Here is a 25,092-nt window from a genome sequence, read left to right as displayed (position 1 = left end):
TGAGGCCTGCTCAGTCCTAACCCCAACCCCAACCCTAACCCCAATCCTAACCCTAACCCCAACCCTAACCCCAACCTTAACCCCAACCCTAACCCTAACCCCAACCCTAACCCTAACCCCAACCCCAACCCTAACCCCAACCCCAACCCTAATCCCAACCCCAACTCTAACCCCAACCCCAACCCTAACCCCAACCCCAACCCCAACCCCAACCCTAACCCCAACCTTAACCCTAACCCCAACCCCAACCCCAACCTTAACCCTAACCCCAACCTTAACCCTAACCCCAACCCCAACCTTAACCCTAACCCCTTAGGACCCTGAGTTTGACCATGACCCTTCCCTGCTCCAAACGGGACCTATGGGGCTCCTTATGGCACACCCCAGGGGACCCAAATCTCTATTGCCTTGAGGCAATATCTCAGCTGTGACTTTTTCCCCAATTCAGACTATCATTACACTTCTCAGTTATACATTTCATGACAAATTGGTGTTGGGAGCTGTACGCTGGGAAATGTATGGAACAAGGGGATAAAAAGATCGGGTGGGCCAGTGCAAATTCTGGCCTGTACAGTCTGGATTATCCACCATTAGAGGGGAATCTGGGAAGGTACAAATGGCTGGAATTTTAGAATATTTTCCTACAACCTAACCTAACAGGCCCGTGCAATAAGAGCTTTGTTTTTTTTAAAAAAAGCCTACTAAAATAGTGCCCCTAAAAAAAACTAACCCTAACCTTAATTTTGATTGTAGCCCTAGCCCTAGCCCTAACCCTAACCCTAACCCTGATTTTGATTCTAGCCTTAGCTCTAACCCTAACCCTAACCCTAATTTTGATTCTAGCCCAAGCCCTAGCCCTAACCCTAATTTTGATTCTAGCCCTAGCCCTAGCCCTAGCTCTAACCCTAACCCTAATTTTGATTCTAGCCCTAGCCCTAACCATAACCTTAACCCTAACCCTAATTTTGATTCTAGCCCTAACCCTAACCCTAATTTTGATTCTAGCCCTAGCCCTAGCCCTAACCCTAACCCTAACTTTGATTCTAGCCCTAGCCCTAACCCTAATTTTGATTGTAGCCCTAGCCCTAGCCCTAGCCCTAACCCTAACCCTAACCCTAACCCTGATTTTGATTCTAGCCCTAGCCCTAGCCCTAGCCCTAACCCTAACCCTAATTTTGATGCCCTAGCCCTAGCCCTAGCCCTAGCCCTAACGTGAAAGGAACTGGATACTTAAACTTAACACCTTGGAACCGTGGGGCCTGAATGAAAAATGGTAAATGACAGTCCTAGCACATTATGCAAGGCCCTCCAAATAACTTTAACTTTTTGGCTGGCAGACCGGACACGACTTGGCAATGAGTATAATATACCTAATACTAATAAAGTGATTTGTTGAATGACTCCCTTGTCCATGCTTTATCCTATGCGATCTAACATTTTCTCTTATTCTTTTATTCTTTACTTATATTTTAGTTACTGTGTGATATTTTAATGCTATTTATTGCTTAATTCTTCCACATGGGAAGACTACAAGCTTTTAGGGTTTTTAGACTTTTAAAGAACTGTGAGAGGTTTTGAGGGCCTACATACCTTTGTAATGGATTTTTTTTTAAAAATTATATTTTCTAATAGTTACTCTGTGTATATGTCTATTGCCATTATTGGCTATATGAGAGTAATATTCGCATTATGGAACAAAGGGTGATAATCTATCCTCTTAGGATAAATGTGAAACTAAAAATGATATGGATATGTTTTCCCTTCAAACCTCTCTATTAGGTTCAGAATAACTCATAGGAAAAACCTTTTTTATATACAACTTGATATGAACTTGATAAAGTAATGATGTACTTACACTAGTGATTGGGAATTGCACTTCTTCCTTTCGTCTTGCCTTCTTTTTCTTGTCCTCCTTTCTTCCTCCTTTTTCCCACCCCTTCTTCTCCTGCTTTTTCTCCCTCTTTCGTATTTTCTTTCTCTCTCATTCTACCTTTACTAAGTTAATCATACAGATATGGAGGAGTGGATGGGACGCTGGCCCATATTCAATAAAATAACTATAACATTGTAAATGAATTTTTGAGTATATGTGTAATGTTTGTATATAAAGTGGGATATTCTCTTGTACGAGATCCACCAACAGAAAGTAATGGACGTGGACTAGTGGCACAGCGTTCTGCAACCGGAAGGTCCAGGGTTCAATCCCAGCCCCTGACATTCACATTTTGAATATGCCTCCACACCCACTCCTCTGTATTCTCTTTTCTTTTCCTTTACCACAGCACCACCAATCTGAGTACTTTATAATTTGGTTATACTTTGACCTGTCTCTTATTTGACTGGAACAGTGACATCCTGGACTTTATATGAACCATGAACTGTTTATAGGGTCCCTGGCCCTATTCGTTATCCCAGCCCTGGTTCCTGCTGGGGTCCTGGTCCTAGACTTGGTTCTGTCCCTATCCCGGGACTCTACCCTCTTCCCCCACCTAGGCCCGTGCACATGCACGTGCCCCTACCCCTACCCCAAAACCCCAACCCCAACCCCAACCCTAACCCTAACCCCCCCTTTCTCTCTTTTTCCTTTCCTTGCTGGGTCCCCTCCCTCCCATTGGAGGCAACCAATAGAAAACCTTAGCAAGGCGGAGAAATAGCTGCCCAAAACCCCCCCAAAATTCAAACTCACCAATGGAAGATAGAGTCCCCTGAGTGAGAAGGGCAACGCCAATCAGAACAGGGAGAGTAACTGGGTTGGGAGAGTGATAGGTAGTTGGGGGCCCCAGTTGTCTGCCCCCTGTCCAATCCCCTTCAACCCCCTAGCTTACTTAGGAGAGTGCTTTCCACTTCAGATTTTTCATAATCTGAGCAGGAGGCCCAAGGCCTAAGGGACCACCTGGGACCAAACGGAACCCAGCTAGGCGGATGGACTTTAAAGTGAGCACAGCTCACCGTGCTGTTAACCATTTTGTATGGTCTTCCCCTTCAACCGAATGCCGTGGACGGGGAGCACGTGGGACCAGCTTGGACCATAAGGCCTGGAGACTGCCATCAACATCCACCTGCAACAAACAAAACCTGAATCAAGGACTGCGAGAGCTGAAGGGTGAGACCCCAGATGGGGAAACATTTGCCTTAAAAAGCATATTGGTGTTGGGTAGTTACTTAACAGGTCTGATTAAAGTGTTGAAATGATGGTGTCAGGCAATAGATATACTGTTCCTCCTCCTTCTCTTCCCGCAGTACAGGCCCAGCCAAATAAGCAAACTGTGAAAACATATTTTAAGTTACTCCAAGCAATCCATCACATAGAAATTGTTAAACAGGCATTGGACTCCGACACATTCCCAAAAGGAATGATGCGTCAAGTGTACAAGCTGACAGAGTTCATAAAGCCATCCTCTCCTTCAGAGGAAACCAAGAATAAAGTTAAAGCCAATACGTTGCTATGGATGGACAATAACATGAAAATTTTGCAAATTCATTATGATCAGGTCATAGCTATGCTGACACAAGACTTGGGCCCTGTGGACCAGGAGGCCCTTAATATTGCAACAGTTTGGGCTAAAGCCAGATATAAACAGAAATTCAAAGACACAATGGTCTACCAATTGATGGAATTGCTTGGAACTCCCCAGACCAGTGAGGGGCGATCTGATATACAGTTGGGACCCCTACCTAGTACATCTCTACAAATGATTTCAAGATCTGCCTGCCACACTTCAGATCCAAATAAGCAGACTTATGCGGAGGCGGTTAAGGCCTTACCTACACCAATCACTTCTCAGGCAAAGTTCACCAGTGGGCCCGTAGACTTAGCTTCTGGACAGGGACCCCTAGAGGCCGACACGCAGACATACAGGCTCGGGGCCGTGGTTGTACTCACCTCAGCCCACACGCTTACACCTGGGTTACCGGCTCCCAGCTCCTTGTCTAGTCCAGCGCCTCCTGTAAGACGTGCAGAGATTACAGACAATGACATGACAAACATGTTGACATCCATTGTGAATGAGTACTCACCTGTAGTCACGATGCCTGCGCCCCAGCCGAGTGTCCTGCAACAAGGAAAAACAATAGAAGTACAAGCAGACATCCATAATCCTGACCCTCTGATCTTGACTGAACCTGATGATGACAGAACAAAGGAAAGGGAGGTCCACCAGGGGGCAGTAGGACCAACATGTTTACCTTTAATTTCTCCCGGAGCATCTAACCTACAGAAAAGAAAAAGTAATGTTAGCACTTTCCCAGATGATATGATTGTAACTTTTCCATCTCCAATCAGGTCCAATCCAGCCAAGGGGATCCAGGGCCAGCCTCCAGCTCAACTGACAGTCATGGCGGGAGAGCCCCTTTCTAGGTCACCTAACATGGGTGAGGGAGATTACATGATGAAAGGGGCCAATAAAGGGAACAATCCCATGATAGAACCCCACTCTGAGCCCTCACCTACCATAAAAACTGAGGTGATCCCGAAAGGGACCACTCTTTCTTACCCAAACGTTCATCCCAGAACAGATAAAAAGATTCAAGAGTGGCACTTTACAGCCAAGAAACCAATTGTTTTCATTGGAGATTCAAATCTAAAACGGATCCCTCCTTTTACCAGTAATTTAATACAAATAGAAAGCTACCCCGGAGCCACGTTTTATCACATTAATGGTGTATTCAGAAGCTGCCCTGAATCCCCTGCAACACAGAAGGTAATACTTTCATTGGGCATAAACAATAAAGATCAAGACCTGAGAAAGACAGCAATTAAGCAGTTGCAGCAGCTACTCAAGACTACTGAGAAGGTTTTCCCGAATGCATCGGTGTTTGTACCTATCAAATTTAACTGCAGTACAGAAAACCAATTTGACTTTAATCAATAAATATATTGCAACTTATTGCACACCTCTATTGGAAATTCATAGTAGTTCTTTTTTTACGACAGGAAATAACATTCATTGGACTCCGGCTACAGCTAATAAAATATGGAATCATTGGTGCCGCCAGTTAAACTTATAGAGGGGGACACGCGGCACAGGCCTCCCCCCATTGTTGATCATTCCAATGTTCTAAATCTATCACTTACCTTTCAGCTCACACAGGCCCAAGTTGAGCTGCTTGAAAAAGGACTCACCTTTATTCCACTCTCTAAGCAGGACGGACGCCGGGACCTCCAGAGGGACCTCCATGCCTACCACAGAAAAATCAAACTGTTGAGTTATTTTGATCATGAAATTGATAGAGAATACATACCGTTCACACCTCCATCTACCTGGGAACCGGAGATTACACAAGTAGATCCACATATAAAACAATTAATTCAAAGAGACAAAACAGTAATTAATGAGCATACTTACCTTCATACCCAAGCATCCCCAGCATACCCCAGCATCATCCTCTGACCATCAATGGTGCAGCTGTGGAGAGGGTGAGTAGCACCAAGTTTCTGGGTGTGCACATAACAGAAGACCTCTCCTGGTCAAACAACACCACATCACTGGCCAAGAAAGCTCAGCAACGCCTCTACTTCCTCCGCAAACAGGAGAGCCAGAGCCCCAGTTCCCATCATGTGCTCCTTCTACCGTGGCACCATTGAGAGCATCCTTGCCAGCTGCATCACTGTGTGGTTTGGGAGCTGCACCACCGCCAACAGGAGAACCCTGCAGCGCATAGTGGATGCAGCAGAAAAGATCTCTGGTGCTTCACTCCCCTCCCCCCTGGACATCTACAACACACGCCTAGCCCGTAAAGCACAGAGCATTGCTGCTGACCCCACTCATCCTTCGCACACGCTCTTCAGTCCCCTCCCATCGGGGAGGAGATTCAGAAGCCTCCAGGCCCGTACCTCAAGGTTGAGGGACAGCTTCATCCACCAGGCTGTTAGGAAGTTGAACTCTCTTCTCTCCCTCAGCCATCTGCTCCAACACAGAACTGAACTTTGAACCCCCCCCCCCATACTGAAGCCTGGACTATTCCCCACCCATTCCTACTCCCAACATTAATCACACGCAAACTCACACAGATCTGCACAGTCACATTACTTATAGAAACAGTCTACATCATATTCCTGTGGAATATGTAGTTATATTTATATTTTTTATATTTATTTTTCATATTTATAAACCTACCATGTGCCTGGATGCCCTTGCTGTAAATATTTGTAGCGTGTTTTCTGTGAAAATTCTTGTTCTTGTCTCTCAGTGTCATTGTGTTATGTCGAACTGTTGTATTGTCACCGTGGGCCTGAGAGCAATTTCAATCCTCCGTATGTCCTCTGCATATTGAAGAATTGACAATAAAGTTGACTTTGACTTTGACTTTTGAGCAGATAACCTCACTCCTTCCCAGAGGGAAGCACTTAGTGACCTGAAACGGAATAAAGATATTAACAAGCCAGCTGACAAAGGTTCAAAAATTGTTATCATGGATAAGCAGCAGTACTTATTGGAAGCTAATCGGCAATTATCTCATTCAAAACATTATATAGCTATATCAGAATCATTGCAACCAATAACACAGAAAGAAATATGTAGTATTGAACAGGATTTATACCATGAAAAGTACATTAATCAGAAACAGATGAATTTTCTTATGGGACTAGATACACCTAGACACAGAATATTTTACTTACTGCCAAAAATCCATAAAGAACTGGAGGCATGGACTGTCCCTCGCGGGGTCCCGTCTGGACGCCCCATCGTGTCCGACTGCGGGAGTGAGTCGTACAATATTGCACAGTATATTGATTATTACCTGAACCCTCTGTCGCATGGTCATCCGAGTTATATTAAAGATACGTACGATTTCCTGAATAAAGTTAAAGATATGACTGTAACCCCCGATACATATTTATTTACAATTGATGTGGATAGCCTATATACAAATATAGATACGGAGGCTGGACTACAGGCGGTGAGCAACGTACTTTTAGGAAATGCAGATCCTTCGCGGCCGGATGAACAACTGCTTCAACTTTTGCACATCAGCCCGACAAAGAACGATTTCATCTTCAATGGGGAACATCACTTACAGATATCGGGAACGGCCATGGGCAAGAAGTTCGCACCAGCCTACGCAGACATTTATATGCCCGAATGGGAGGCGGGTGCGTTGGCTAAGTGCCCACTCTTGCCCAGGGCCTATTACTGATACCTGGATGATATCTTTGGTGTTTGGCCTTACAGTGTGCGGGAATTTGAAGAATTTTTTCAGATATTGAATACACACCATCCCTCAATAAAACTAAAATATGAATTAAATTCGAAGTCCGTGAATTTTCTGGACACTACAGTTTTTTTTGGTTTGGTACAACCGGCTAACTATCGTTTGGCCACGAAGGTATATTTCAAAACTACAGACACTCATGCTCTGCTACACAAACAGAGCTACCATCCAAAACACACATTTAAAGGCATAGTTAAATCTCAAATACTTAGATTTCACAGAATATGTACCTTCAGTGAGGATTTTGAAATCGCGACTGCAATATTATTTAAAGCACTACGACACAGGGGATATTCAAAGAGGCTGCTAAGGTGTGCTAAAGCTGAAACTGTATCAGGCCGAGCAATCAGACCGCATAAGGAGGATACAAACATCATTCCTTTTATTACTACCTTCTCGGAGTCCAATAAAGCATTGATTGGGAAAATTAGGAACAACTTCGCCAATGTGCAGAGTCATTTACCATCACTCCGGACGCACAGGATAATTGCGGCCTATAGACGGAATAAAAATCTGAAGGATCTTTTAGTACGCTCAGGGTTACCAGCGAAGACAGAAGACTCACGGGTACAACTCCGCAGGTTTTTTCAATTCAGGTCTTTTTTGGTGAACAGATACAGTGGGGAGGAGGCACCGGTGTGGAAAAAGATATTGCTAACAGACAGGAACGTGGTCTATGTAATTGCCTACAGAACCTGTGGTAAACTTTACATAGGGGAGACACAGCATACGATACTGGTGCGATTAAAACAACATCTTTATAATATTCGCAAATTCCATTTACAAACAGAGTTGACTTACCATTTCCAAATTCATCCAGTTTCAGACTTGAGGGTGTCGGGCCTGGACACCAATCCGGGGTGGTCTAATGGGGAGAGAAAAACAATAGAGAGAAGGTGGATAACAAAATTGAAAACAGTTGCGCCTTGGGGACTTAATGAAAGGGGTGGGTAGGGTGGGAGGGTGGTCTCCCCCTGGTGGGGTGAGGTGGGGGAGGGAATGAGCACTTTTGGATATATGGGGGGGCCAGGATGGAGGCAATGATGAATTGATTTTGTGGTGGTTTCACATGAAATATGAATAAAGAGTGTCGCCTTTGACTATCTTGAGATTCACGTATGTGTTTTTATATGTATGCATATATATATGTGTGTGTATGTGTGTGCACCTGTGTGTTCCCACCTCTTCTTCTCATGCTTTTTCTCCCTCTTTCGTATTTTCTTTCTCTCTCATTCTACCTTTACTAAGTTAATCAGGTACCCCTAACCCTAACCCTAACCCTAACTCCAACCCTTACCCCAACCCTGACCCTAACCTTAACCCTTACCCCAACCCTAACCCTAATTCTAACCCTAAAGCGGACTCTGGCCCTAATGTTATAATCTAGGGCTAAATTAACTCTGACCTAAACTCAGCCTCAAATTAAAAACGGGGACGGTCCCACAGGGGAGGGGTAGCAGATAGAGAACATGGGCCAGTGCAAGTTTCTGGACTTTCCAGTAGGACAGCTGGAAACAAAAGTTTTTCTTTCCTAACCCTAACCCTAACCCGGGCATTTCCTCAAAGGCTATGGGCATCATAAACTCGTTCGTGAACGATATCTTCGAGTGCATCGCCGGTGAGTCGTCTCATTTGGCTCACTACAACAAGCGCTCCACCATCACCTTCAGAGAGATCCAGACTGCCGTGCGCCTGCTGTTGCCCAGAGAGCTAGCCAAACACGCCATGTCCGAAGGTGCCAAGGCTGTCACCAAGTATACTAGCTCCAAGTAAACTGCACCACAGCTAAATAAACCTATAAAGAAGAGGAGAAGAACCAGAAGCCCAGGTTAATGAATGAGTTTCAAGCAGGCTTACTAAGCACCACAGTTTAATAACTTAATTAAGCGCCTGTCCCAATGCATTTTAATGGTGTATGAATCATCTCTTGCAGCAGTTTTAATGCTTTTAAGAGTCTGTCTGTCCTCACTTAGTGGCTGGGAACATGGGAACATCTGCAGCATCCCCTCACAGGAGAAAAGCGATGAAAGCGAGAAAGCAGTATTTGTGTTCAAGTGTGAACATGCATGTGTATGTGTGTATGTGTGTGTATGTGTGCGTGTGAGTGTATGTGTATAAATGTGTGTATGTGTATAAATGTGTGTGTGTGTGTGTGTATGTCTGTGTCTGTGTGTGAGAGAATCCTTGAAACAGTTGACCCTGCTGGACATGGATGGTTCCCATTCTTAATGTGAAGGCAGACAAACGATGTATGAGCAGATGGAGCGAATATGGACAGCTGAGTGACATTGTGGCTCCGCCATTTCCTGTGTTTATCTTGACCCGAGCGTAGCGTCACAGCACAGCCTGATCTGAGCGCAGATTGCAGTGAGGTTGGGCAAGTTCCTGAAATCTTTCCACAGGGCCTTGGTTGGCCCTTCTCTGCACGCTGCTCATGGGGCAAGGGAGCAGGCAATTTCAAAAACGGCAACATGGGAATGTCAATGTGCCATTTCTCTGAAACAGTGAGACTCTTGACATCACACAAAGAAAGACCCCAACACTATAAGGAAGTGGGCAAGACCTTCAGTTTGAGAGCCTTTCCTGCTGAACATCCTTGGACAGCCTCGTTCATTCAAAGGGGCTTGAGTGAGGTCACATGGAATGTATATTATTAAAAGGAAGCTCCAGTGAGACATCAATCTGATATTTTGCCAGTATGAATATTCTTAATTACCTTCTCTCATGTCTCAACTGAGTACGAGTGTCCCAGAGCCAAAAACATGTCTGTCATCCGAACTCAAACCTATAGAGAGGACCTGCACAGTCCAACTGATCCTTTCCCAGCTGGGAGAAGAGCAGGCAAAATAATGCAATAAGCATGTTTTATGTTTTAAAATCTGTGAAATTCCTACAATTTTCCGAACCAGCCACCCGGACAATGTGGGTCATCTTCACATCAGCAGGTCTGATTCTTAATATGAAATGTGAAGAAATCAGAATATCAGATATTTTTTGTTGTATTTCCCCTTTAAATTACTTTCTGGAGCAAGAGACGTTTACTATTGTCACTGATTTGAGATAACACAGATTGGATTAGAACAGAATCCCTGCTGGATTGTTTCCCCTTTGGTACAAAGGTTGGACAACGGTTTTGAAATGTGCTCCGTCTTATCTGTTGTTTTGCACAAGTCATATGGAGTCAAACCTAATACGGGATATTTGTATACTTGGTCGAAGCCAACATGGTCTGCTTAGCTGGTCAGTTAAGCTTTGTGAAACGCTGAGGTAGAGCGAGTATTAATGGTTGCTATACTGCTGGTAAAAGAACATAGAATCATGTTTCTGGAACGCATTGATCACGCATTTTAACAGTGCTGGTTTGTATGTGTCCACAGAGCATATCAGTATTTAAACTTGAGCTGTTCATTTTATTTCGGCTATATAGCTGTCTCCACGTTCTCTCGTAAATCTGGAGTCTGGCAGCCTCAATGGTCTTTGAACGAGCGAGTTCTCTTAATTTCACTTTGATCTCGTTCCACTGATCACATTGGGAGAGCATATTTGCCTCTATTTTAGTTTATTATTGTTAATGATGTACTGGGTAGAGATGAGATGGTTTATTGAGACCGTTCGTAATAAGGCAAGCATGCTTCTGTGCTGATTTGCAGAGTTGCATAGGCAGCCTTCAAATTCTGTTTCCCTGTGGGCATATAATAATTGTGTTGCTTTTGCCGTTGCCTTTCAACCACACATTACCTACATCCTCCATCATGCAGCATCTACTGCTTGTAATTAGCGCAAAACACATTTCAGCCATGGCCACGTGGGTCAATTAATCAACATTTGCATGACGTCAAAGATCATGGATGGGACATACTCCCTCATCCTTCATGCAAAATCATACATGCCACTATATTATAATATATGAAATTCCAAATATAATTGATCAATTTTAGTTATCTGTCTATAGGCAAACATCTGTTACGAAACATTTAAAATATTCACACTATATACACAATATATAGTAAAATGTATTATGCATTTATTGTAATTGTACCAAATATTCATAAGATGACATTACTGAAAGTGTCAATAATTTTGGATCAACATCACCATGTCAAAAATATATTTGTTATTTTATTCAGTTCATTTATTTATTTATTCATTTTGGAAAGGGGATTTACACTTTATATCACTTTGTTCATTGGGCTGGTTACTGGCACAAGAAATGCATTAGTCAGGGTAACATAACGGGTCACATGACATGTGACATAGCGTGCCCCTCTGCCCTGCGACCCCTCCATGTCACGAGTGTCCCCCATGCCGGAAACAGCTGGCATGAGAAAGGGGAAGTGCCAGGTCCCAAGAAAAGACAGGTCTGAGAAGAGGAAGCCCTCTGTTTTGGGCACTGCATGGGCAACAGGCTTGGGTATGCCAGCCGCAGGTCATGCCACAAACACAAACATTGTGTGGTGTCCTGTTTTGTTGTTTTCATTGTTTTTGCTGCAATCAGAACAAGGAATCAAAACCATGTCTACATGAAGCCTTTGAGGTTAAATGGGTTCACCAATGAAATCAGTATATTTTAATAAATAAATAAAAATGGACAGCTTTGTAGAAGTGAGAAAAGGAACTTGCTGTTTTTCTGTAATCCCAACCTGGCACGTGCTTATATCACAGGTGGAAATGAGTAAGCACATTTTGCATATACAAAGAATTTCAAGAATTCATTGACAATCTAATTTCTGAAACATGGTGCCTTTTTTTCAATTCGCTGTTGAGACAATCCTATTTGGTAGGACATCTTTTCTTGTTGGATGGCCATGGAAGATTCATGCATAATTTGTTTTTTTTTGTAGTCCAGTATGTAGTCCATTGCTAATCCCATAGCTGTTGCAGCATGCACAACTTTTCCATAGCCATCTTATGAACATCACCCAATAACTCCTGCAGAATTCATGATTCTTCTGTGGCCAATCTAGGAAAGTACAGACATGAACCCTGTTTGCCACCTTGCAGAAAACTCACATACCACCCCATGATCCAACAGAGCCCTGCAGTTTTCGCCACTTATCAGCAGGGGGACTGTTCCTTTTTGGACTGCACAGAAAATGAAAGCCCAAGTGTAGTGATGGGGGGAATGGTAACTCTCCGATTAGGGTGAGCTATTCAAACATTTGAAAGATCACTGCATCTGTGCAACACTGAGCCCAAAAAAGGTCCCCTGAGAATTAAAGATCCCCTGGAGCCAAACACAAGAAGTGAGGGGTTCCCTGGTGTATTGGCAAAAGTCTCACTCTGGGTTCCTAAGTCTGGCATTCTAACATTACTTAAAGAAGTCTGATTTGATAAATAAATCTTTCCCTCTCCACACCCTCACTAGCTAATACATTAGAACATTAATTGCTTAGCATGCTTAGCAGATGGTCTTATCTTATCCATTTATACAGCTGGATAACCAGCTACAGATTCCTGAGCACCTGGGTTCCTTTGTTCCTAAAAACTGACAGGTAGTGGCTGAAACTCTATTCTATGGAGTTATCAGACTTAACATCTGAAACAGCCACAACACAGACCACTCACAAGAAAATTTCCCAAACTCATTACTCAAAACAACTTTATGGAAGGCCACTTTCTACATCTCAGCACCTGAAGCAGCAACAGCAGAAACCTGATAGCAACAGATCTAAAGTTTACTGTGGGTGAGCTAAACTTCATCAGTAGTGAACTTTACCCCTCTTTGCCAGCAGAGGGCAGCATTTGCATTTTCCCTCGGCAGCCTTAAAGGTAAATAATCATTTGACTCCAGAGGCAGCCTGCAACATACAATGGTCTGATGCAACAATATGAAGAGAGCCATATAATCACCAGTGTCAGCACTAAGATAACAGTACACTAGCATTATAAATGGACATGTTGCTGAAGCAGTAAGGACTTTGTATTATGCTTTACACTGACTTCCAACAAACGTGTGACCCCTCTACATCCCCAACATGGAGGGGAGGCCAAACCGGAAATTACCAATGAAACCAAGCCAAGAAAACTGCAAATTACTCCACGCAGTAAAAATAACAATGCAACAGGTGCTGCTTCACTGACTTTGGATATGTGAGGGAGTACCAAGGAAAGTCAGGCAACTTTTAAAGCAGTGTGTCCACCAAGCTTCTCTCCTTCGTCCTGAGTTCTCTCCGATTTCCACAAAGGGGCCCGAGACAGAATGATGATTTAAGACATGAAGTTGGAGACAGCTCTCAGGGAAATGGCAGTACAAAGTGACACGCTAATGCACCTGCATTTTCCCCTTGTGAAAGGCCTTTGTTACTGAAGCCGCTTGGCAGACAGGTCCTGGAGCCTCAAAGACAAAGTCTGAAAGTCTACAGTCTTTCTCCATGGTGCCTTCAGTCCACAGCTACCCCACAGAGGTAAGTGGCCTGCTATTACTTTACTGCAAAAATGCCTGGCTTTTAATGTTCAGTCCGGTCATACTTGGCAATTTTCTTTCAGGGTGGTGGGGTGGGGTGGAAACTGGACCATTTGTAGACCCTGGGAGCTTGATGGTTCATAATAACTGTCTTGTCAAACTGGGCTGGTTTTGCCTGAGTAGCATCCTTTTCATAAATATTTACACAATCTGTGACATGTCTGGCAGATGCTGTTCAGCTCGTTAAAGTCTCCATCCCTCTCTCACACACACTCTTTTAACAGCGGTATATTTATTCCCCTTTTCTGAGACCTGGTGGCTGGATTTCAGATTGTTACTGGCGGCAGTGTGACATAGTGGAAAGGAGCAGGGCTTGTACCCAAAAGGTTGCTAGTTCAATTCCCCACTGGGGCACTAATGCTGTACCCTTGGGCAAAGTACTCAGCCCACAATTGCCTCAGTGAATATCCAGCTGTATAAATGGATAACATGTAAGATCTATATCCAATGAAAGTCACTCTGGATAACAGCATTGGCTGAATGACAGTAATGTAATATAATACTGTAATGTAATGTAACCTTTGATAAACTCTGTTCGAGAATGTGACTTCAAAATCAAAGCAGTTCCAACCATATACCCGTGACTACTCCAAACAAGATCTGAGGATATATTTATTCCCTGCATTTTGTGGTTTGCCCTTAACCTTGTGTGATGAAATTCACGACAAGCGCTAATGGAATGTTTTTATGCAGTGATCGTGAATTTGTGCACAGATTAATAAAAATGTCTTGCAATAACATAAACAACAAGGGTTATTGACGTTAGTCAAGGTTCAAGGACAGAGCACACAGCCGACAAACCAAATAGCCGCCCTAGACTCTGATTAAGATGAGCTATGAGCGGGATGAGTCAGCCAGAAAAGTATGGTTCCATGGGTGGTTTCTGCCTACCTGACTCCTGTAGGAGCACAGCGGAGCTGAATTCAGAATTCTGTTTTCTGTCTGTGGGCTGTAGTGTACGCATACGGAGATCTCAAGACTGAACTCCCACATGGTGTACAATTTCGCTCTTGGCGGGACATATTCAGCTTTGGCATTTAAAAAAATTCTGTTTTAAAATGTTTTCACTTGAATATTTTGCAGTGGTGAGCAACCATACAATGTAAGATTTAGCACTGTGTAATTCATATTTGAATCCAGATGGAAAGTTTGTTGTTAGAGCCAGCTAGCAAATTATTATATTGGGCAGGTAGATCTGTAGCTACCGTTAGCTAGGTGTGTACTATAGCTAGAAAGTTATTTTAACCAGTCATGCCACAAACGCTGCTCTCAGAGGAGAGGTTTTGGTGGGGAAACACTCTCTGCACTCTTATTCTAATCTTTAATCTAATCTAAAACTCCAATCTAAGACTGGGAGCACTTAAATTTCTTTTAGAATATTGTTAAAAGGGTACAACAAAACTTGGATCCAACCCTGCAACCTCCTGTTTACCCTATCCATTTGGCAACACTGTCACCCAGAGTGCTAGCCACTCAATACCCATTCAATAAGTTCCTAACATCAGGGGACTATATAATTTATTTATGTCTTTCAGCCAGCAAATAGGTTAGAGCTAGCAATGACTGTGGGGGTTTGCAGAGTGCTGCAGAGAGCAGTGAATGTGAAACCATTCAAAAAGAATGTTCCGCCTCATGAACTCACAGCACCATGTGCCGTGCTCTCTCCCCTAAACGCCCTGAGTTGCTCAAAGATAGACCTCAACCTTGAGGGCTAATGCTGACCTTTCCTTTCTGGGAAAATCCCTCAGTGGAATTTTTTAAGTTGATACAGATTCACCACACGGCGCTCCTAAAGCAAGCCAAGAAGCTCACCCTTAGCTGCTGGGTAGACTGATGACTGATAAAGTAACACTCCTGCCTAATTCCTTCTATATGAGGCCTTTAGTTCATCCAGGTTTGGCATGAATTGTCCCCTGTCTCAAGGTTCCATATGAACACTCCACACCCACTTATGACTCCACCCCTTTGTCCACATTTGTCACAACCCCAGTCTGATGAAAACTGAATGGGATGGAGTGCTTCCTGAAAGGGCTTGGTCATTTACAGCTGCTTCATTCTCTTGTCAGTCTATTCCACCAACGGTTAACTGATGGGTTGCCAGAGTGGTGGCACAGGCAACAAACCAACAAGAATCAGAAAGCCTCAATTGACATATGTGACAGGACATTGGTCAGGTTCTTAAAGCAGTGATTAAAAAGAACCTTTTTAATCAGTCATGCAGCTTCGTTCATGCATAGACTTTCAGCAGAAAATCTCCCAGTGCAGTTTTTTGTCTGGAATAAGTAAGCTTTCTCTACCAAGTCCTCATCAGCAATCTGATCTAATTACCTTATCCACAGTACTTTGATATAACAAACTGTAAAGGGCTGTACCACGGCTTCCATCTGTTCATGTCGCATTGTTTCTGTGTGATCTGCTCTAAGAAGTACCTTACCTAGTGATTACCTTGCTCACAGTGCTATATGTGGTAATATGGTCATCAATGCTCCTTGATGTGCAAACAGCACACATGCATGGGGACCTTAACGCAAGGCAAAGCTGGACTTCTTCAATGGTGGAGGTGACCAAGCCATTTGCAGATGGCAGAGCAGACCCTGTAACTCAAGGTGCAGTCACAGCCTGTAACCCCAACACACCTCTAAGTCCTCATGCCGCAAGCTGCTTGTAGTGGAAGCCCCTTCTCCTTCAGGTTTGCTGGGATTGTCTATTGCTGGTGGCAAAGCCTCTAGGGACCACTTTCCAGAGAACTGGAAGAAACAGGGGAAAGACTAAGTGGACACCTGTGGTGAAAATACATGACTTGAGGTATCTAGCTCAATTTAATCAAAATTACTGATGAGATTTTGCACTGGCATTGTAGAATCCTTCATGACTATTGTTTTTTTTTTTAATCCAAGATGGCTACCATGAAACAGGAAGTCAAGCTTAGGTATCATTCTATATTATTTGAAACACTGCTCATTCATTTTATTTAGTTATTTTAAGTTTCAAAACAGAAAAATCCACTTATATTATATCACTGTGCTCAGTCCTGATGTTTAAATGGCACTTTGAAAAAACTACCTCCTAATAAATATGCAGCATTTACAACTGCAATACTTAGTTTGCTGAATATGTTCATTTTTGTTAAGTTCATTTCATTTTTGATGTAAATATAAAACACACACAACTCAAACTAATAGGACAGCTGCTTTGTGTTTAATGTATCTCACAAAGATTAATCCACTCTGGTTAAGGACAATAAGAATAATTTACAAGTCTGAATGCTGTATTGAGAGGAAACTTTACTTTTCAGGAAAACTGAGTGTCATGACTTGAAGGTTATATTAGTGTAATGTCATCATCAGACCACATTAAGAGTACTGGGTCCTGCTCTGGGCACAATGTCCAAGAAGGACATGCAACAAAAGACATGTAATTTAAGAAACAAGACTTAAGGCACTGAAGTCTTCACAAGCATTTCTTCACACAGTTTTCACTCTCTTGTGTATGATCAGAATCAGCTAGATTAATCTTCTCATGTGGCCCTTTTACTGCAACGTCTCCATTCTCAGACTCCAAGTCTCAGACTCAGCCCTCACCTCTTTTGGAAGCTGGTGCATCTCACTAGCACAGATTGTTCCTCATGGAGAACAGCTTACGTGGTTGTACTACACAAAGAGACCAGTCATGGACTAGAAGGCAGGTAAGCATGGAGTCCAGATCACACCCCTCCGGACATGAGTGAACATGAGGAGGAGGTTCCCATGTTTGCGTGGAACTCCACCAGAAATCTGTTTACGTGTCTGGTTCATAGTTATGAAGGCTTCCGTGACCTCTCCTGAACCCAGAGACTGAAAGATTTTGAGTTCATTACCCCTGCCTTCGTGATGCGTCCTCCATGAGAATGTGATTCACTTTGTTAGTGCAGCTGACCAGCTGGGAGCAGGAAGATTCTCCACAGTGCCTGTGTGTCCTCCATTCTCGGGCATACGACCCGCCAGCTGCTTCAGAACAGAGCACACTCCTGCAGGGCATAACAATAGCACCGCACTGCTGACCTGGAGATGTTACATCAGACTGTTACAAGCTACACAGACACAGACTTTGTGGGCACCCAAGCTTTAAGACAAAGACAGCCAATCAGGAGGAGTTCCCGAAATGGTAGCTCATGAGCCTGAAATAAAGAAAGCAGAAATATTGCCTTTAAAATGATGTCAGGTCATTTGAGTTGGTAATGGTCTAAACAAAGAAGAACCAAAAACCTCCAAGCCTGAGTACTGTATATTACCACTTGTTTCAACCAGTATCTCATGGGCTATCCAGCTAATAAGTGTCCATAATATAAATACAAAAAGTAAACAAGAGGATTGTTAAACTGTTCAGCAAGGAAATATAATGTAATGGATTAATCTTTAGAAAAGTCAGCTGTATGCTGACAGCTGCATGTCTAGACTACTGCAAACAAAGCATGTGGCTGTGCTTGTATGTCAGCTGTAAGGCCATGCTCATTCTTTGATCTAAGGTCAGTGACAGGAAAGACTCTAAAATGACTAGGCTAAATGATTCAACACTAAAGTAACTGCTTCAAAGTAATTAGCTTTGGTTAAATAATGAGGTTATTTTCTTCCCTGCTTGTCTTACTCACGGACAGTCATAATCTGTACAGAAGGTTTGTCCCAGAGGAATTCAGCTGTGACCATTATCGGCTGATTGAGCACCTTGAGAGCAGGACTCTAGATGTTAAGGTCCAACTGGCTGGCCTCTGCTGTAGTAATAAAATGGCAGGCTTATAGGGTTCCAGGAAGTAGTTGGTAGGACTTTAGGAAAATTGTCTGCACTCTGCATGGGGGAAGAAGGGAGTCTTTGTCTTTGAAGCAGCCAGGGGAGCAACTGCTCACTAAACAGGGATGTTTCTGGGTACTACCTGTGTGAGCCAACTGAACTTTTGTGGGAGTAACAGTGTAAATTATGATCATCTCACTGAGATATTAGTATGTCAGTATTTATTTCAATCAAGTGGCTAATTTTTTAACAAATATATTGACTAACTTTCCTTAAGATTTGCCTCATGATGTTAAACAGATAACTAGATGGTATGTTAGGGTGAAGCCTGTACATAAATGACCCAAATACTTTAATAATAAAATGCTTGTTTTTAAGAGTTAATATGCGAATGAGAGCTCATAGTGAGGTAAGGTAGCTAGTGAGCAACCACAGATTTACATAATCTTAGAGACAGAATGAATGAAAAAAAAATCCATACTCATAATGTATGTTTAATACTTACCACACTGTTTACAAACATCAGATTCATAGTACCACATTTCTTTCACACGATACCACAAATAGCCAGAATAATTGGACTAATATTGAATTCCCCAAAAGTCAGTACATCAAATATAATGGTGCATGACATTTATTTCTGAGTGTGAGTTAATGGCAATCTGGGAACAAAATGAATTGATTCAAGTAGCTCGCACAGAACACAACTTGTATTTACATTAAATCATTGCTCCCCTCCCGCTCTTATAAGTAAACCTGATGGGAGCTGGTGCCACACTTGAACGATGTTAAATTGTCACTTCAAATTAGCAAATACTCTATTGTTTTTCATTTAATGTTTGTACTCTGTACTCATACCAAACATTGAATTGAGCACATTCAGAACAGTAACTCTCACCTTACATACCAAAATATTAAAATAAAAAACAGTTTTGCGTTTTTTAAATGTTACGTTTAAAATCCTCTCAATTCCATAACTAAGCACATTTTCCCAGTTTGGAACTGTTTGGAAATCTCCTGATGATGTTAAATACAAGAAACAAATAACCGTACCCCTTGATGTCTTGACAATTCAACATGTGCAAATTTTGTGTGCGTTTTTTTTTTCAGTTCAGTTTTTTAGACTTTCCTGACTACGTTTAGTTCCATTGGAAATTCATATCGTCGTCTTCCTTAGCAAAATCGTAGATCTGTGGTTAGCTTCAACACCAACACCTTCAACATCTCTTGATCATGTTGATGTGTACAATGACATGTTCACGACAGGTACACACCTGGTAGATTCTGTGTATTATCCAGGTTCATATAAAAATGGAGACTAAATAAACAGTTTTAAAATAGTGTGTGAATGTATTTTCGGAATTAAACAGTTGATAAAACAGGAATCGGATTGTCAATCACTGTTTTACCAGCTAACTAGAAAGCTAAGTGCAGGGACTGTCATTTTTCAAGAAAGGGACTGATCTGATTTGCATTTGCAAATATCCACCTAAATAAATGTGCAGCGTTCTGTAAATTATGTTGGATAAGGCCATAAGGGTGACTGTTTATTAAATGAATCCTGAAATGAATTCTGAAGGTAGTTCAAATCCCAATTTGACCTCCACTCCTCTATAAGGTGCGTTTATCTCAATAATTCCGATAAAACTCCAAATGTATTCTAGCTGTACAGAGTAGACAGGATGATAGTTTAAAAATAGCGGAAATTGCTTTCAGGAACAAGATTATCTACAAGAAATGCACATTAGAGCGCTAGAGCAATACATTCACTTGGAAGGGTAACTGGGACCATGTGGACTCTGGTGGGCGACGCCGAAGTAATACCGAGATTTCATTCCGTCAGCAATTTAATAAACATGTATTGGAGTTCTGGATGTTATAGTGAGTGAACGAACTTTTTTCCCCAATAATGGTACATGTCTGCTCATTCAATTTTGCGAGATCCCAGAGACACAGACAGGAGGAGGAACGGGAATGTGCAAAAATAGCCCTTTCTCATTCCACACTCAGGACAAGGTTTCAAGTTCAAGGAACGCATGAGGGTTCTGAGCGGGTGTGGCGTGTGACGTCGCCTCGGTCTATTAAGTAGCCTAAGAAGTTTTCCAGGCTTGTAGAGCATACTCGTCTGAGAGGGACAGTGAATATTGGCGTATCGGGGAGAAACGCGATAACAGCATTGTACTTCTCACAGTGCCTCAAAGTTTGGACCCGATTTGATGTAAGCTACGAACTGTTGTCTTTATTGTTGAAACAATGGACTCTCCCGGTTTCAGATCGCACGTCGTTCACTGTTGTTAAACTGGGATATACGTTTGCCAAAGTGCCGAATATTTTATCCTCTGATCAACTAAGGCGGTTCTTGTCCAATCTTATTTCGGCGTTAGGTCTCCAGCAACAGGTAAGGTGGGTCTTTTGCAAATCAAGAATCTTAGCCGTCAGATTGAAGCTTTCGGATTTCTGTTATCAGTCAAGGTAAATGTACCGAGCTGTCTGTCCAATTAACTTCCGGCCGTGTTTATGTTACACTCCTGCTTTGGGTTAGTTTAAAATAACAGTGAGTTATTTTGAGTTCAAAACGTTTTACTGTCTGACAGATGCACACTGCTGTTGTAGCCTATGGAAACAGGGAGCGGTTTAACAGTGCAATCAACACGGTGAAATAGCCTAGTTTTATTCCTTACAGCAACTAGCAAAATTTACCATTTCTGTTAAAGTATTTGCTATGGAATCGAATAAACAAACGTACAAATTCGGGGTCATAACTTGCTATCAGGCATCTTAAACTGTACCAATTTGAGACGGGAGCTCCCAGCCTCTGCACGCGCACATCATCACATATGTTTGTCTTATTAGCTCTGTATATGGCCTGGTGACTTCCACATTGTTTATACAGTAGGATAGTTACTGAAAGTACTGAAGTACTTTTCTCCTGGGAACAACAACAGTCTTCTACCTGAGGCTAAATCCTACAACATTTGGATTACAAACTGCTCTACGCCAGCTATCCATAGTTTCAGCATAGGCTTTTCACATGCGCATATGCATATGAAATCATGATTTTTCTTATTTTTCTCTCTTTGGATACATTTGTTGGGGGACAGGAAGACAAGGCGGATGGGTGACTTGACATGCGAAATGGCTTAACCGTATGAAACAGCGTTTGTATAATGACCAGCGGTGAGGTTTATGTTTTTGTTATAACTTTAGTTGCGTAGAGGGTGATGTCACGCACACGTTGGCAGCGCTGTAAAAGGCAATGAAGCAGAATACAAAGATCAGATGACGAAATGACTTTACGGATGGGTCGCGAGCTTATTTAACAACTACATAAGTAAAACAAATGCGCGCGTAGACACGTCACTCATTTTGGGTCATTCTTGTGGGTGTCGGACTCATGGTTCGCTGTTCACTTTTATTGCATTCGTGTGAGTGTTGCCAAGTGTTTATGATTGTATATTAAAATACATTGTTTAACGGATGTTACTGTTTAAGGGACCACTTTTCCATAAGAGGAAATTAATCAAATAAAGCATTCCTCTTGACTCCTTTGGTCATATGTTCCAGATTTGAACAAAAACACCTCCTTTCAACATCGGTGGTGTCGTCAGGTGTTGTTCTGGCCATAGCGGTATTGAAAAATGCACAAGACGAACTGTACAAATGCTTACCTCCCACAAATCTGTATGCGTCACATGTAAGGCGCTGGCAAGCTACCGTGTGTGCGTCAATGAGCGAACAGAAAGTTGCATGGAAACGCTCTGCTTAGCATTATCATGTTTGTGAAGATCCGCATGATAGCCCACTGCAGACGATGTTAAATGTCACGACCGCTCCGTAGCATTTAGGATGCTAGCAGACTAGCCTATTGCTCTGTTTAAGCAGAAGTACGGGCCTCCTCTGACCCGTTTTAAGGTTTGTGTGTGTGGGTGTCTATGTGCATGTGTTTTAGAATATAGTAAGCTAAAATTACACATCTTGTATAATATGGGGCCTAGTCTATTTTACAATGTGCGCAGGACTTTCATGTGGCAACGGTTTATGTATTTTGAATACCATGACATGATCACTTGTAGATATGATGTTTTACACATATTGCTATAGTGTTGTTTCGGTCTGTATATTAGTCTTTTATATTTTACCATATCTTCACATACAGTTCATTCTATGTTTCTTTTGTTGTTGGTCATTTTTTAAGGACTTTGAGACTTTTGAGACTTTAAGGATTCTGTCCAAGTCTCGTGGCTTTCAGTAAAAAACTTCTCTCGATCTTTTCACCAGCAAATAGAGCTCCTATTGTGTGCTTTTCTTCCTTTGGTGCGAATAGGCTACTAAATACATTTTAGGAAGGATGACGTGTTTAGAAAGGATGCACATTCCTCTGCTTTGAGAACAGCTCCTGCCCCATCTACTTGAGCTTCTTTCAGTGGGTTTAAGGGTTTTATCTGAGCTCCTCAATTATCAAAGCCCCGTTTCCGTAGAGTCGCTGTTTCGCTGCCATCAAAAACTGTACACCGTGTTCTGAACGATGAAAGCAATCTGCGACCAACCTTACGCTTGTGTAAGTTATTTCCACAGACACGCCACCAAGCCATATCGTCAAAAGCAGGAATGTCATGATTAGGTGTTAAGACTGAGCCCCAGGAGTTTCTCAAGGCATGGAGGAGTTGAGACCACGCTCTCCGGTCCATACACACTCCAATACAACAGTAATGTATGTATGCCAATATATGGTGTAATATGAAAACCAAAACAAACGGGCTATTACTGTTACACCATATGCATTTGCTTGGCAAACGCCTTTATCTAGGGTGAAATGCGTAACTAAGTTTGAAAATTATCCATTTATTCGGTGAACCAGTTCAGGTGACATGCCTAACACAAGGATACACAGTGGTAGTGTGTCACCCAGGAATCAACCCTGTAACCTACTGATTCCAAGCCCTGCTCAAGAGACCCAAGCTTAGTGGGTTTCATGGATCCATTGTGCCTAGGTTCATCTGCATGTGTATAATCATTTTGGCGTATACATACAAAATTCATGAATAACGACTTCAATTACATCTACAAATATTTACATTTTACATTTATTCATTTGGCAGATGCTTTTAACCAAAGCAACTTACATAGGTTACAGTTCTTTACAATGTTATCCATTTATACAGCTGGATATTTACTGAGGTAACTGTGGGTTAAGTACCTTGCCCAAGGGTACAGCAGCAGTGTCCCAGCAGGGATTGAACCGGCAACCTTTCGGTTACGAGTCCTGCTCCTTAACCACTATGCTACACTGCCGCCCAAATATCATTGCATACTCTTACTCACTCCATGAAAGTTGAATCTGTGCATACTCCCACTAGTGGTCAATTTGTGACTGATAAAGCCTCACCACCTGACATAAGGTACAACAGAACTTTAATTTCTTTTGATATAGTAGACTGAACCATGAACACTCTCTTCCATTGTGTGAAAATGTGAAATGAAACGCCCACCTCAACTCTGAGATATTTTAGCAGGCAGGCAGACATACTCATATACTTTACCTTGCACACTCATACATGAAATTCTCATGAAACGTTCTCATACACACATATGAAACTCTTGCACGCATACCCACATTATTCATGTGCACACATACACATTAAACAATGGCATATAATTCTCACACGCATAAATATGAAATATGTTTCACATGTACGTACGCGAGCATTTCACATGAGTGTGCACAAGGTAAAGTTTGTAGCGCCATACAGTGCCTCATATACCGAGCTAAATGAGATATCCTTGATGGGCGAGTAATGTAAGAAAGGAATTCAAAATGTATTCCATTACCAATCTATGAAAGTCCTAACGACCTCTCAACTCATCGGTCTCCTAAAAAGGACATTATCCAGCATTTATATTTTCGCTTTTACCACGCTACTGCTGCGTTCTACGAAATGACAAAGTATTGAAGCAAAATGATTTCATTTCATTACCATCTCAGATAACCAGTTATCACCCAATAATGAGCGTCTCAAATCACTCAGTGTAGTATACTGCAGTATAATGTATCCTATTCAGCTTGCACAGAGCAATTGAATTAAGTGAGAGACATAGGTGTGTGTGTGTGTTTTTTCTAGTGTGGTCGTGTGTAATCAGTGCATTTCAAGAAGTGCCACTCTTTCAAGTCGGTAGACTTTGTGGATGGCTTGGCAAGGTGCGACAGCCAGGTGTGTTAGTTCTAGTAACAGATGAATTACTTTAAAGCCCCATTCACTGCAGTCCATAACCAGGCTGTTCGCCCGGGCTTTGTTCAAATATCAGTCTCCCGTGGTAACCACCTCTTATGGCATTTTTACTCATCGCTCGGATTTAAAAGGCAGTTTCTTACCCTTTCTCGTCTGATTTCAGCAGGTGTGTGAAGTCCGAGCAGAAGACAGCGGTGCGGCCTTGCTTCCGCGTGGAGGTACATTATGCACTGTTGGACAGCGGCTGGTAAGCGTGCCTTCCAATTGGACGTGCGATTTTCACTAGGAGTAAAAATATACTGGCGTATCCTGTGTAGACATTTTTCCCCTCCGGTTGACATCGTCCCTGCTGCACAACGTGACTTTTCCCTCTCCGTGATGTTTCGACTTGGCTCCATCGCTAGTGTAAAATTAGCGCAAACACTG

General features: G+C 42.5%; 1 protein-coding gene and 1 long non-coding RNA gene across 2 annotated transcripts in view; one reads left to right on the top strand and one right to left on the bottom strand.

Moving 5' to 3' along the window:
• Positions 1-6,252: 6,252 nt before the first annotated feature.
• On the bottom strand, positions 6,253-24,879 carry LOC118792057. Its single transcript, XR_005005583.1, has 4 exons — positions 24,810-24,879; positions 8,014-8,077; positions 6,620-6,695; positions 6,253-6,354 (listed from the first exon to the last, which is right to left on the bottom strand). It is a non-coding gene; the product is annotated as an uncharacterized LOC118792057 (long non-coding RNA).
• Positions 24,866-25,092, top strand: part of LOC118792056 (estrogen receptor beta-like) — a 22,171-nt gene continuing 21,944 nt past the window's right edge. The window contains exon 1 of the mRNA XM_036549755.1: positions 24,866-24,913. The gene's annotated coding sequence lies outside the window, so the exon portion shown is untranslated. The remainder of the gene's footprint in view (positions 24,914-25,092) is intronic.

This window comes from Megalops cyprinoides, chromosome 17 (assembly GCF_013368585.1).
Source record: "Megalops cyprinoides isolate fMegCyp1 chromosome 17, fMegCyp1.pri, whole genome shotgun sequence".
Lineage (NCBI taxonomy): Eukaryota > Metazoa > Chordata > Actinopteri > Elopiformes > Megalopidae > Megalops > Megalops cyprinoides.
Note: the sequence above shows the minus strand (reverse complement) of the source record. Positions and strands in the feature narration are given on the sequence as shown.